We start from the raw sequence: 13,569 nt of genomic DNA on the forward strand, positions 1-13,569 counted from the left end.
AATATGCCCTACTCTCACCCCTTCTGAGTGTTTGCCCAAGCAGTGTTTTAGTGAGGCCTGTCAGATTTTTTTTCTAGCAGCATGCCACAGTACTTCTGGAAGCAAGGCATTTGAAGAGTGGGACGCTGGTATAAAAATTATCCGGGTAGAGGTAGTTACCCTGGTCCAGCAGTGGGTGCGCCAAATCCCACACAATTTTTGCGTTAAATCCCAGTAACGGGGGACAATACTGGTGTCCTTCACTTCATATACCCTAAATTTGTAAGTATACCCTGATGCACTCTCGCACAGCTTATAAATCTTCATGCCATACCTTGCCCTCTTATTCAGCAGGTACTGGCGGAATTGAAGCTTCCCTTTAAAATGTACCAGGTACTCATCAATAGAAATACACTTCTCGGGGGTGTATGCTTGGGCAAATCGGGCACTGAAATGGTCTGATAGGGGTCTCAGTTTATATAAACGCTCAAAACTGTGGTCATCTCGGGGTGGGTACTGCTCATTAAGAAGTGATGTATTGCCTCATAACGCATCCTGGACATGGCCATGCGGTACATCGGGGTGTGGTATAAGATGTCTGTGCTCCAGTAGGCCCTAATGGATGGCTTCTTCAGATGCCCCATGTTCAAGAGCAGTCCCGAGAACTTACCCAACTCTGTTGCGTCTACAGGAGTCAAACTGTTGGATTGGGCATAAAATGATGTGAGTTTTTCATATACTGTTGGGCATAGAAATTTGTCTGGGACACCATAAACGCTATAATCTCATCAGTGAAAAAGAACTTCAATAAGTCCATCTCACTGAGCCCTGCCATGTTAAATTTTATTCCTGGGTTGCCCGTGTACTCAGGGATTTGGGGCTAAAAATTGTCTGGTGTGGGGGTCCAAATGGGGTCCTCTGCCTCTGGAGTCCACACCTTGGCATTCATACCTTTTCTTGTGAGGTGAGAGATGGGAGCCATCAGTGAAGAGAATTTTGGGATAAACTGCCGGTAGAAGTTGATCCCAAAAAACACTGTATGGACCTCAGGCCTTGAGGACGTGGCGATTCTAGGATGGACTTTACCTTCTCTGGATCCATCTTGAGGCCTTGATCCGAGATGATGTAGCCTAGGAAGGGTAGAGAATTCTTCTAAAAAATGCACTTCTCTAGCTTGGCATACAGACGATTCTCCCTTAATCCCAGCAGAAGTTGACGGACATGCCTCCGATGAGTCGTCGGATCTGGAGAAAAAAAATCTGAATATCATCGAGATTGACCACAACACAGACATAGAGGAGATCTCGACAGATATCATTGACAAATTATTCGAAGACCGCGGGAGCGTTACACAGACAGAAGGGCATTACCAGGTATTCATAGTGCCGGTCTTGAGTGTTGAATGCCGTTTTCCATTCGTCACCCTGGCGGATCCGTATCAAATTGTAAGCCCCACGCAAGTCTAGTTTAGAAAAATCTTGGCTCCTCGTATGCGGTCAAATTGTTAAAAAATTAGTGGCAACGGATATTTGTTCTTGACCGTGATTTGATTGAGACCACGGTAGTCAATGCAAGGTCGAAGAGATCCGTCTTTTTTCTTGACAAAGAAGAACCCGGCCCCGGCAGGAGGATTTTTGTATGAAACCCCTCTCCAGATTCTCCTTGATATAGACCGACATAGACTGAGTCTCTGGCAAGGAGGGTATACCCGTCCACGGGGAGGGGACGCATTTGGAGCCAGTTCCATGGGACAGTCATAAGCCCGGTGTGGGGGAAGCGTCTCAGCCTCCTTCTTGCCTCCTTCTTTCTGAAGACATATTCAAACTGAGAAAAATGAGGGGGCAATCCAATGACTGAGGCAGAGGAGGCTTGACAGGATGGATTGGCAACAGGCTGTGAAATTTGGAGCCCCATTGGAGAATCTCTCCGGAATTCCAGTCCAGGACTGGGACATGTAGTCAGAGCCAAAGCAGGCCGAGTAGGACAGGTTTGACGGCTTTAGGCAAAACAAGAAACAAAATTAGTCCAGTATGAAGGGCTCCAACTTGGAGCTTCAGCAGCTTGGTTTCAGATACAATCGGGTCGGGCAGGGGCAGTCCATTCACCGAGGCAACAGCCAAAGACGTCTCCAGAGGGACTATGGGTAACTGGAGAAGATCCACTAGGTCTTTTTGGATGAAGTTTGCTGCGGACCCAGAGTCCAGATAGGCAGAGACCTGATGCATCTTCTCGCCGGACGCTATGGTCACGGAATGGACAGTTTTGAAGAGAATTTTTTATTCAGCTCCGTTCCACCTAGTGTTGTCTCTCCAACCAATCCTAGGGATTGGAGTTTTTTTGGCTTCTGAGGACACAAACGCACAACATGGCCTCCGAGGCCGCAATACAGACAAAGTCCCGAAGTGCATCTGCGATGTCTCTCCTGGGCTGACAATTTGAGCCAGTCCACCTGCATAGTTTCTTCTGGTGGAACAACTGGTGGGGGCAACAAGGATTGCTGGAAAGTAGGAGCCAGCCTGTGGAATCTTCTCTCCCGATGAACCTATTGGGATCGCTCTCGGATCCTCATGTCAATTCGGGTGGCAAGAAGAATGAGGTCATCCAGGGTAGGTGGCAGATCACGAGCGGCAAGTTCATCTTTAATTTCAGAAGACAGTTCCTGCCAGAATGTAGCCACCAAGGCTTCCAGGACAGCTCTGCCACTAGGGTACGAAACTGAATGGCGTACTCGCCCACAGAGATGTCTCCCTGGCGAAGGGTCAGCAGAGATGCAGCTGCTGACAAGACTCGTCCAGGTTCCTCAAATACCGTATGAAAAGTCTGTAGGAAACACTGAAAGTCCCAGATCTCTGGTCCCTGACGTTCCCAGATAGGATTCACCCATGCCTTGCCAGTAAGGAGAGAGATGATAAAGGCGATCCTTGCGCCATCAGACGGAAATGCTCTGGCATGTGAACTGAAGTGGATTTGGCACTGGTTCAGAAATCCCCTGCAGGTACTCGCGTCTCCGTCATAGCAAGGAGGTAGTGGCAGCAAAAATCGGGAATCCGCACCGGTACTGACGGGGTGTAGTAGGAGGAACAGCCGGAGCAACAGGAACAGGTGCCGTGATGGCAGCAGCTTGCGCATCCAGTCACTGTGCAATGGAGTTCACTGCCAGAAGGAGTTGGTCTTGTCGTGACTGAGGGTCTCGCAGGTCTGCCTGCATGGCTTGTGATGTCGTCATGGTCTTGGGTTGACCAGCGTGGTCCATGGCCTGAGCGTACTGTTATGATCCGTGGGTATGTGGACCCGCTAGGCCGCCATAGCGGAGTAGCAGCTGGCCAAACAACAGTCCTAGTACAAGAGTACCTTTGATAGTCCAGACAGTAATGGAGGCTCGGCACAGATGGACTTGCAGACAGCAGACATGGTGTATATCAGCAGGCGTGACAGGTGGCACAACAGGACTCCAACACTCTAAGGCACAGGAACAATTATAGCACAGGATACAGGTATCACGGCACGGGAACATGATAACACTAAGGGACCATTTGCTAAGACTAGCATGGGTAAACACAACAACGCTCAGGCAATGAGTGAAAGGGCAGAGCCCTTTGTATAGTCCAGGGTGATCATGGGCTAATTACAGATTTTACTCATGTGTGTGCACTGGCCCTTTAAGGCCGGACGCGAGCGTGTGCGCGCACCCTACGGGAACCAGTGCAGCGATGCGGAAGTGAGTGCCGACGTCTCTCAGGACGGAGATTCCGCCTGGCACTCACTCGTCCATGGCTGCCGCCGTCAGGGGGCAGGTAAGAACGACGGTCCGCGGCTGTGGACGTTACACTTGAGTTGTGCCCGTACTCATCTTTTTACTATACCACTCGTGTGATCACTTATAAAAGGTCCGTGATTACGCGCACGGCCAGATGCGGACAGTTATCCGCATTTGCGGACCGTGCTCCCTTTATAAGTATGGGAGCGCGGTCCGTAAAACAAAAAATAGGATTTGTCCTATTTTTATACGGAAGGTTTCTATGGTCATATTAATGAATGGGTCTGTAATTATGGATCGTTATTACGGTCCGTAATTACGAACAAAATCTACGTGTGCATGGGGCCTTACTCTTGATTTTGTAATGTGTCCTTAAAATTTTGGTCTGTCTGTGATTTTTAGCTCAGTTGTCCAGAAATTTCTGAAGTGGAGGTCACTGCAAACCTTAGGTGTGCTTTAAAAAGGCAGAGAGTTCACAAGCTGTTGTATTTTTGTTAGAGACCCTGAGCACTAGACTCAGCTCTCTTGAGATAGCATCTTTATGTGTAGTCAGTGTTCAGACAGGCTAGGATTTTCTTTTGAACCTGTTAAAGGAACAGTGTCACCAAAAAAAAAATGTTTACATCGGTTTGATTTTAGTGTTTTATTGAAAACTTTTATATTTATTTGTGTGTTTGTGTTTTACATTTTTTTATTTTTTTACTTTTTCTTCCCTATGGGGGCTGCCATTTTTTTTTCCATTTCTGTATGTGTCGATTAACGACACATACAGACATGGAATACGGCACATACAGTCCCATAGTGAATGCGAACGGGGCCCGTTCCATCCACTATGGTGTATGCCGTCTGTGTGGGAACGGCGCATGCGCCGCTCCCACACAGTCCAAGTTGAACTGTGCGCCGTCCGGCGCCATTTTCCTGTGGACCGGAAGTCGCGGCCGGACAGTAAGATTACTACTTCTGGTCGCGGCTTCCGGACTTGTGCACTTGGAGCAGCGGCAGCAGACGGAGCGGACGGACCGGAGGGAGCGGCGGCGGCAGGAGCAGGTAAGTTATTTCTACGTATGTTCGTGTTTCAGTGTGTGTTTACTACTGTATGTAAACCTACTACACTGTGTGTTAGCTCAAAAAATGGCGACACACAGTGTATGAGGTTTGACCGTTCAATCCCCTCGTTTCTCCCGGCACTAGCCAGGATAAAGGAGGGGGGGATTCTGAGAGCTCACTAGAGCGAGTGAGTTTTTTCCAATTTTGCAGCATAAAGCAATGTGGTTGCTTTACCACATGCAATGCTGCAATTTGGGAATTGCTCCATCTAGTGACCAGCACTGGGAAATATTATAAATTAGAATCTAATTTATAATATTTCCTGACTCGTGAAAAAAATAAAAAAAATTAGAACAATGTTTAATCACCTACACACTAATTGTTTAACTAAAAAAAAAAATACATTTTTTTCTAGCAACACATTCCCTTTAATGTTGTTTCATTAACTGCATGAGAAAAAAATAAAACTAGTTACTGCCAGTTGCACCACATGTGATTGGAGTGGACTGTGTTCTTGTTCTGCCTGAAGTCAGGGACGACCTTAGGATAGATGGCGCATCGTGCAAAATTATCTTTCGGTGCCCCACCCCATTATAAAAAAAATGCCACATAAAAAAGTATAATGCCCCCCCACCGCATAATTCCCTATAGAGTGTCCCCACACAGTATAATGCCCCCTTAGTGCCCCCCATATGTGTCCTTGAAGGGGGTTATAATATATTATTAACTAACCACCATTTATGGACAGTGACGTCAAGGGCTTCTCCTGGAGTGGAATCCCTGGTCACAGCGTCGGCAACGCTGTGGACGGGGATTCCGCTTCAGGAGTTGCCCCTGATGTCACTGTCCATATATGGACAGAGACATCAAGCGCGCTGTCCAGGAGTGGAATCCCCGGCCACAGGGGGAATCCGCTCCTTCAGGGAGCTACAGTGGCGCTAGTAGTTTTGTAATGACTTTAGAAAACTGAATGAGGTTTCAAAATTTGACGTAGATCCCATACCCAGGGTGGATGAACTAATTGAGAGATTGGGTAACGCAAGATACATAACAACACTTGATCTTACAACAGTTACTGGCAAAGCCGTTAACAGATGAGGCGAAAGAAAAGACCGCCTTTTCAACCCTAGATGGGTTGTTCCAGTATGTAGTGATGCTGTTTGGGTTGCATGGTGCCCCTGCTACTTTTCAAAGATTGATAGACCTGATCTTGCGGACACAACGTGACTATGCAGCTCCCTACCTGGATGATGTGAATTGGTTAAGTCACATATGTAAAGTTCAGGCCATACTTGATTCCATAAGTGATGCAGGCCTGACAATACACCCTGAGAAATTTGCAGTGGGTTTAGAGAAAGTCAGATACCTTGGGTACATAATTAGCTGAGGATTAATCAAGCCACAGGTTAACAAAGTTGAGGCAATACATGGCTGTCCTTACGCCTCCGACAAAGAAACAGGTCAGAGCTTTTCTCTGCATCATTAGCTAAAATCGTAGGTTTGTGCTGAATTTTGAATCAATTGCAGCTCTATTGACTGTCTTGACAAAAGGTGGGAAGTCAGTAATAGTGATGTGGACCCTAGAGGCAGAAAATGCTTTTCAAAGCCTAAAGTCCGCTCTATGCCAACAGCCAGAGCTCATTATTCCTAATTTGAGGAAGGAGTTTCTGGTCCAGATGGATGTTTCTGATGCAGGTTTGGACGTGGTACTGTCACAAGTGGTAAATGGGGAGCAATATCCGGTCATGTACTTGAGTGGGAAGTTGACTACGGCTGAAAAAAATTATGGAATTGTTGAGCGTGAATACTTGGCAGTTAAGTGGGCACTTGAATCACTGAAGTATTACCTCCTTGGTAGAAAGTTTAGACTACTGTCAGACCGTGCCCCACTGGCACGAATGAAGCAAAATAAGGAGAAAAATGTATGGGTGACTAAGCGGTTCCTCTCACTACAAAATATAAATTTTGTTCTCGAACACAGACCGAGTAAAATTTCAGCTCTCGAGAGTGCAAAGCCTTATGGCAGCAAGAGCCCAGCCCTCCAGTCTGCAGAAGAGTGTGTGTGTGGGGGGGGGGGGGGGGGGGGGGTGTATGTAGGCCTGTGGCTGGGAAAGTACTGTACGGGGTATATGTTTCCGGGCCTGGATTTCTATGGACTGACAGGTAGGATTGGTAGAGGGACTAGACATTCCATCCTTGCTCCAGTACAGGGTTTCCCCTAGCCCAAATTAGTACAGGTATGCTCACTGGGCTATTTAGGGCTGCAGTATATGCAGTCCAGTGTCAAACCTGTGAAGCCACACAAGGATAGTGTGGAACGGATCAGAGGAACCTGCTATTTAATTAGTTTATTTTTGGACTGCAATAAAGCTAAGCGTGGACTTTAGGCACGTCACTAGCGAAGTGACATGTAAGGTTGAGCCACACATTCCCCCACAAGCACGCACGCACATGGACCAACACACATATGCAGACAGACATGTCACTGGAGAAGGGACTTATGTGAGGTTAAGCCACATATACCCACACACACAAAAGCATCGACACACATACACAGTCAGACACATCACTTTGTCAAGCTCCTTAGATTGCAAAGTCACTATTAAATGCGGCATCTAAAGGGTTCAACAGCCAGAATAAGGGCTCATTCAGACAAGCGTGTTCCTGGCCTCACAGCACACTGACCCTTGCAATTCAATGGGGCTATTCAGCCATTCGTTGTTTTTAAGTGTCTGTCTGTTGCGTAAAACTCACTGCATGTCCTATATTGGTGCGTGTTTGCGCATCACAGTCGCCCATTGAACTCAATGGTTGCGTGTAAAAAACGCACAGCACACATGCAACATCCGGAGAGGCCAGTGTATGGGACACCAGGGCGGATGTGTACCATGATCGCATGAAGAAAGATGCAGCATGGGAGGCCATTACTAAAAATATGTTCCAGCAGCAGAGTCCTGCTTAAAAAACAAAGTTTGGTAACTGCAACCATAGTAGAGCCTCTAGTTTTAAATATTGTATATAGCTGCCCTTTAACCATTCCTGTCATGTGCCACAGTTTTTGCAGCTTTTAGCGTTAAAAAATATTTTATCCATTACCGCTATGTCGCCCTGATAGAGACAGCGTCACCCTAAATGCCCTCTTTATAAATTGGTGTCTTGTTGTCCCTGTTGAGCAAGTTTTAGCGTTAACAAATATATTTCAGTTCTTTACGCCATGTGCCCCTGATAAAGCTGGTGTCACCGTGAAAATGAAGCATTCATGTCATGTTTGCCTTGTAGAACAGGTTTCGTATAATCGCCCCTCGGATAAATATATATATATATATATATATATTTATTTATATGTATGTATGTTTTTTTCAACAGTGGATGACATCAAGGTCCGCTGGCAAAGCACAAGGGACCAACACAAATGAGAGCTGACCCAAAAAGGGAGAAGTGATTCTGCTCCATCCAAAAAATGTCCCTATCTCTTCACCCAGCAGCTTGCATTTCTGCGCCCGATTTTTGAGCTTCGTCCGTAAGTATCCGTGAAAATAACAAAAACATTGGTTGTTAATACATGTAATATATAGTAAAAAAAATTACATTTTTTTCAAAACTTATCTCAGAGGTCAAACTAGAGGAGAATGAGGTGGAGGAGAGGAGAAAGGTGGAGGACAGTAGACTTACTACCATGGACCAGGAACACCAGGATCCCGATGATCCAGCCAATCCAGGGACCTCACCTGGCCATCTGCAGAAAATACTGGTCAAACACGTGCAGTCAACAAGAGGAAAAGGGTGCAGCACTCTGCTGCTAGCCAGGTTGACTCAAGGGTTTTAGAATATATAAATTGGAACAAACCCGAAGATGAGGTAGACACTTTCGCCCATTCCCTTGCTCCTTATTTGAAGCTCATCCCACCGGAGCGTCGCCTCAGAACAAAGGCAGCAATGCAAATTTTATTGGAGGCTGAACCCCCCCCCCCCCCTAATTAACCCAGGAAATGCTTTACACCACTGGAGCACTGGCATCTGTATGGTCACACTACTCCTCAGCCTCCGCCATTGCCACCATCTAGTTATACCTCCCCACCTACACCAATGCCTTCTCATTGCCCTTATTATCAGAGGCAATGCCCCCTGAATCACACCACCAAAATTTTTATAGGAGGTCTCACTACAGCCCACAGGAGCTGTATTTTATTTCTCAACCTCCTTGGCAATCTGCAGGCCATACGCCTTCTGAGAGATCAGAGTCCACTCCAGCAAGTGACCCACCATCATCTCCTGATATGTTTAATTTATAATTTCGTTTATGTTATACTAGTTTTTATACCCGGCGTTGCTCGGGAGGTTGACTTACGGTATAGATAGAGTAAAAGCTCACTATTTAAATACCTCTCAGTATGAATTTAAATTGCTAGAGAGTGTAAATAATGTTATTGGAAGCATAAAAGAAATGAAATGAAGCAATATATTCATTACAGATTTATATAGTCTTGATTTAGGACTGCATGTTTCTATTCCAACGCTTTCTTGTAAACAATGTTTTTGGTCTTTTGATCCGGTGCCAAGATGTAGAGATTCTTTCCTGTGCCGACTCTGGAGCAAGCAACATATAGTTGCCCATGGAAAACACAGGGACTTTGAAGGTGTATTCCTGCCACATTCAGGGATTGACCTTGAGCCTTGTTAATTGTCTTTGTGAAGGCTAGGCGTACTGGGAACTGTTGCCGTTTGAACTCGAAAGGAACATCGTTTGGAGCGAGGGGAATGCGAGGAATAAAGACAACTTCCCCCTTGGCCTCGATGACGTGATCCATCAACTTCTTGACACACAGCCTCGTCCCGTTGCAATGTTTCGGGGCGTCAATGTTTCTCAACAGCATGATAGCTGTGCTAACCTTCAACATCAATTCGATGAGCAGGTAAGCCAGGCGGCTCAAGAGAGTTGAGAAATTCTGTCGGATAGTACACCGCCTAATCGGGGTCAATAACTGTGTCGGTGGACTTGTACAGCTTTTCTTGACCTGGCAGAGTCATTTGAATTTGCTGATTGATGGCGTTGACAGAATCATTCTTTGGAGCCAGTATTGGCCGTTGACATAACCATTCATCATCTCTGTAGTTTAAGGCGATGTTGGGAAAGACACTGTTTGTAAGCTCTTCTACCGACTTGGGAAAATTTGCGAAATCATCATGGAAGCTGATCAGATCTGTCCCATTGTCAACTTGAAAATTTCCATTCTCCAGATTGAGTAATCTGCTGGCAAACTCACCAGCTGTGGCATCTCCATGCAGATGAACTCGCATATTGGTAGTCAGACTCATGTTCTTCACATGCCTCCACAACACCGAGTGCTTCAAGCAAGCTTTCAATTCGTCTGCTGGTGTTCCTTTGGAACAATAGGCAACGTTTGGCGGAAATCACCGGCCAACACCAAGACGACACCTCACATGACTGTATTGTTTCCACGCAAGTCCTGCAGAGTTCGATCCCGAGCTTCAAGCGACAACTTGTGTGCCATCGTGTAGTCATCCCAGACAATCATCAAATATTCTTGCAGGACATTTGCCACACCAGTACCTTTGCTGATGTTACAAACAGGAGACGCATCTCGAGTCAAGTTGAGCGGTAATTTGAACGCTGAATGAGCAGTTCTGCCACCATCAAGCAATGTTGCCGCAATGCCTGAGGAAGCAGCAGCCAGAGCAATCCTGGATTGTTATCGGATTTTTGCCAACAGCAGGTTTATGACAACCGTCTTTCCTGTTCCGCCAGGAGCATCCAAGAAGACAATACCACCGGTGTTTATCACAACCATGTCCAAGATCTGATTGTATGCCGTCGTTTGGTCAGCAACCAAAAGAGGTTCATTCGTTGCAAGATAAGTCTCCAGAGCGCTCATGTCATAGCTTGTTTCTCGAAGCAATTCCCGGCCAAGTCTTTCGTCGTTGTTCCTTTCTGTCGTGGGAAGTCCCAGTTGCTCAAGTCTCTTTCCAACCATCATGAGGGTCTTTTCTTCAAGTAGGATCAATGACATGTTGAACATTTGAGGAGTACAGCTGTCCAATTGGAGTCTCGTGTTTTGCCGTCGTGCTTGCAGAAGAACATCCTCCGAGAGGTGCTCTTTGTACTTTTCCCACAGTTCAAGTGGCTTGGATGGTCCACACGTTGTGAGTATGACAGAAAATTTGGTTTCATAAACTTGCTGGTAATTAGCAGGTTGCTGCTTCTTCTAAAGTCTTGTCCCAATGAGAATCACTCTCAAGTAGTCCCCATTCTTGACATGCTTGCCGATAGTTTGTGAAAACGTGGTCGCCAACAGTCTTGAGGCTAACAAACGATGTCCGGCCTACTACTGTGTGAAGAAGCAACCGGAGGAAGAAGCACTCGTGGTTGTTTGGGTTGACTGTGTAGACTCTGCCAAGAGCATCACTTGACTTGATTCCAACATGACCTTCAGCTGGTGTTCCTTGGACTCTTCGCTTTAAAACTCTTGTAGATTTATTCCACGTATAATACTTTGGAACATCGCAGTAAAGGAGTGTCGTTGCAAAGTCATCTTGTTGGCAAAGCTTGAAGAATGCTGTCAGTGTGGTGTCTTTGGGCTGCAAAACTTGTTGTGCAGCAGTTTCCTCTGTGAAGTAGACTCTCTGTCCATTTTCCAAGTGGAAGTTGAGATGAACTACCGCCGGATAGCGGTCATGAATTGGAAAGTCCAAAATTCACCATACAGCCTCGTTGCTACTGATGTAACGTCCAGTTTGGAAGCGATCGATTTCATCAATTGTTCTTTCTTGGCGATTGATTTAATCAGTTGTTCTTCCTTGTCTTTCCAAGCCAAATACTGCTTGATCCGATCCTTTGTTGACATATTTGCAGATGTACTTGATCGCCTTAACTAAGTTGCAATATTCGACATTGACGTGAGATTGAAAGGTCTTGGAAAGAAATGGCTAGTAGGGTACAATCCATCTGTTGTCGACCTCGATGTCCTGGTAACTATTGCCAATCTTCATCAATGCAGTGAACCCGCCTTCTCACACTTTTCTTCTGTGATAAAGTGGATAAACATCATCTCCAGACTGAGTTTCATGGATCAGCTGTCTTGGGAATCTCTTTGTACAGAAGCCATCTTTCATGCATGGGGAGCTTGGATTCAGTCTTCCACATGGTCCATGGACCATGTTCTTCATGATGATGTCGAATAGCTTTTGATCTTCTTGTGCATTTGGGATCTCTGCACTAATGACAGAATCGATCTGATTTGGTCGGATCTTCTCCTTCAGCCAGATCAGTATATGTGCGTGAGGCAAACCTCGTTTTTGCCATTCGATTGTGCACATGAAGCATTGAGTTTCTCCAAATACCTTGCCCTTCGTGAGGACATTCATGAACTTGATAACCTTTTGTCGAAAGACTCGGGCTACCAGATCGTGTCTATCAGTCGCCGATTGTTCTGGCAAGAGCTCTTGGCGAATTTCTTTCCATGTTGGGTTGCACGTAAAAGTAATAAACAGGTCAGGTCTTCCGTATATTCGCACATATGTCATGGAGTCTTGAGTGTATTCGTGTATATGTCGATGGCTCCCTGTGAAGCTGATAACCATCTGACCAACATTGCTCGTGTTTCCATCGTTGACGACAGAGTCTCGAAGGTGAATATAGCTTTCAGCGCGAAGTGCCTTCTGATTGAAACATTTCGATTTTGGCATACATATCAACCAAAAACTGATGGAAAAGATTTAGGCACATCAACAGGTGATTTGAATGGCTGGCCCGCATCATACTTTGTTAGGCGTAGAAGGCCATGCACAAAACTTTTTTCCCGGCGGTAACATTTCCGGTACTTGAATTTGTTTGGAAGATTTGAATATCGTATCTGTCTTCGCCTTGCCAAAAGATTAGTGGGTACTAAAGTGCTTCATATGATCGATGGGTTTCAGAAACTCTCTGCAGTTGATTATCACGCTTCTGCAGCACAATATCCCGATTTTCAAATTCCCCATTGATGACGACAACAACTTCATTGACAGTTGGTGCGTTGTATCGCCGCTCATGCTCTCCTGTTGGCTTTCGGTCAGCCTTGATGACCGCTTTGTAGTTATCCGAAGTCATAATTTACAAAGAGCTCTTGAATATCTCGACATAACAGTGATGTTCGTGAAGCATCTGCTGCAGTTCCAGCAAACTGTCGGCCCGAGTTCCAGGGACGTTGCTCTGTCGTTGCTGAACTTGAAGCTTTTCATTGCCCATTAAATAAATCTGCATAAACTTTATTGGTTCATTGGGCAATGGCAGGAGCGATCCAAGTCGATGGCAAACTTGTCCCTGAATTTTGAAGGTGGGCATGAAGCCTCGCTCTCGAATTTCGTTCACATCAAAGTCATCTGAAAGCAAGAGTTGTAGCGCCTCATATTTCCCAGAAAGTGCTTGGTTTGGGGAGTGTTCGCAGACATCAGTGACTTGAGTGGTTCTGGTGGTGCAGTAAGTGGGGGTAGTTGAACCTTGCCAGCAGAGCAGCACATGCCAGGTGGCTCTGACTTCCACTTCTGGGCTTCACAATGTTCACAGGTCGTGTCCATGTTTCTAATATTGACCAAGTCGTGCAGATCATATTCAATTGTTGGGTCGTATTGCATAGCAGCTTTGTTCATGCAATCCAAAGATGTTCGTCGAGAAAATATTTCTTGCGCCTTGTGCTCGAACCCGACGATCAGTCGCTTGAGGTGTTTCTTAAAGGGAATGTGTCGCTAGAAAAAAATTTTTTTTTTTTAGTTAAACAATTAGTGTATAG

At 45.8% G+C, this 13,569-nt stretch overlaps 1 pseudogene; it reads right to left on the reverse strand.

Annotated features, from left to right (window-relative positions):
* Window positions 1–6,044: 6,044 nt before the first annotated feature.
* On the reverse strand, window positions 6,045–12,890 carry LOC142752869 (uncharacterized; annotated as a pseudogene).
* Between the last annotated feature and the right edge of the window lie 679 nt (window positions 12,891–13,569).

Source organism: Rhinoderma darwinii, chromosome 1, assembly GCF_050947455.1.
Source record: "Rhinoderma darwinii isolate aRhiDar2 chromosome 1, aRhiDar2.hap1, whole genome shotgun sequence".
Taxonomy (NCBI): Eukaryota; Metazoa; Chordata; class Amphibia; order Anura; family Rhinodermatidae; genus Rhinoderma; species Rhinoderma darwinii.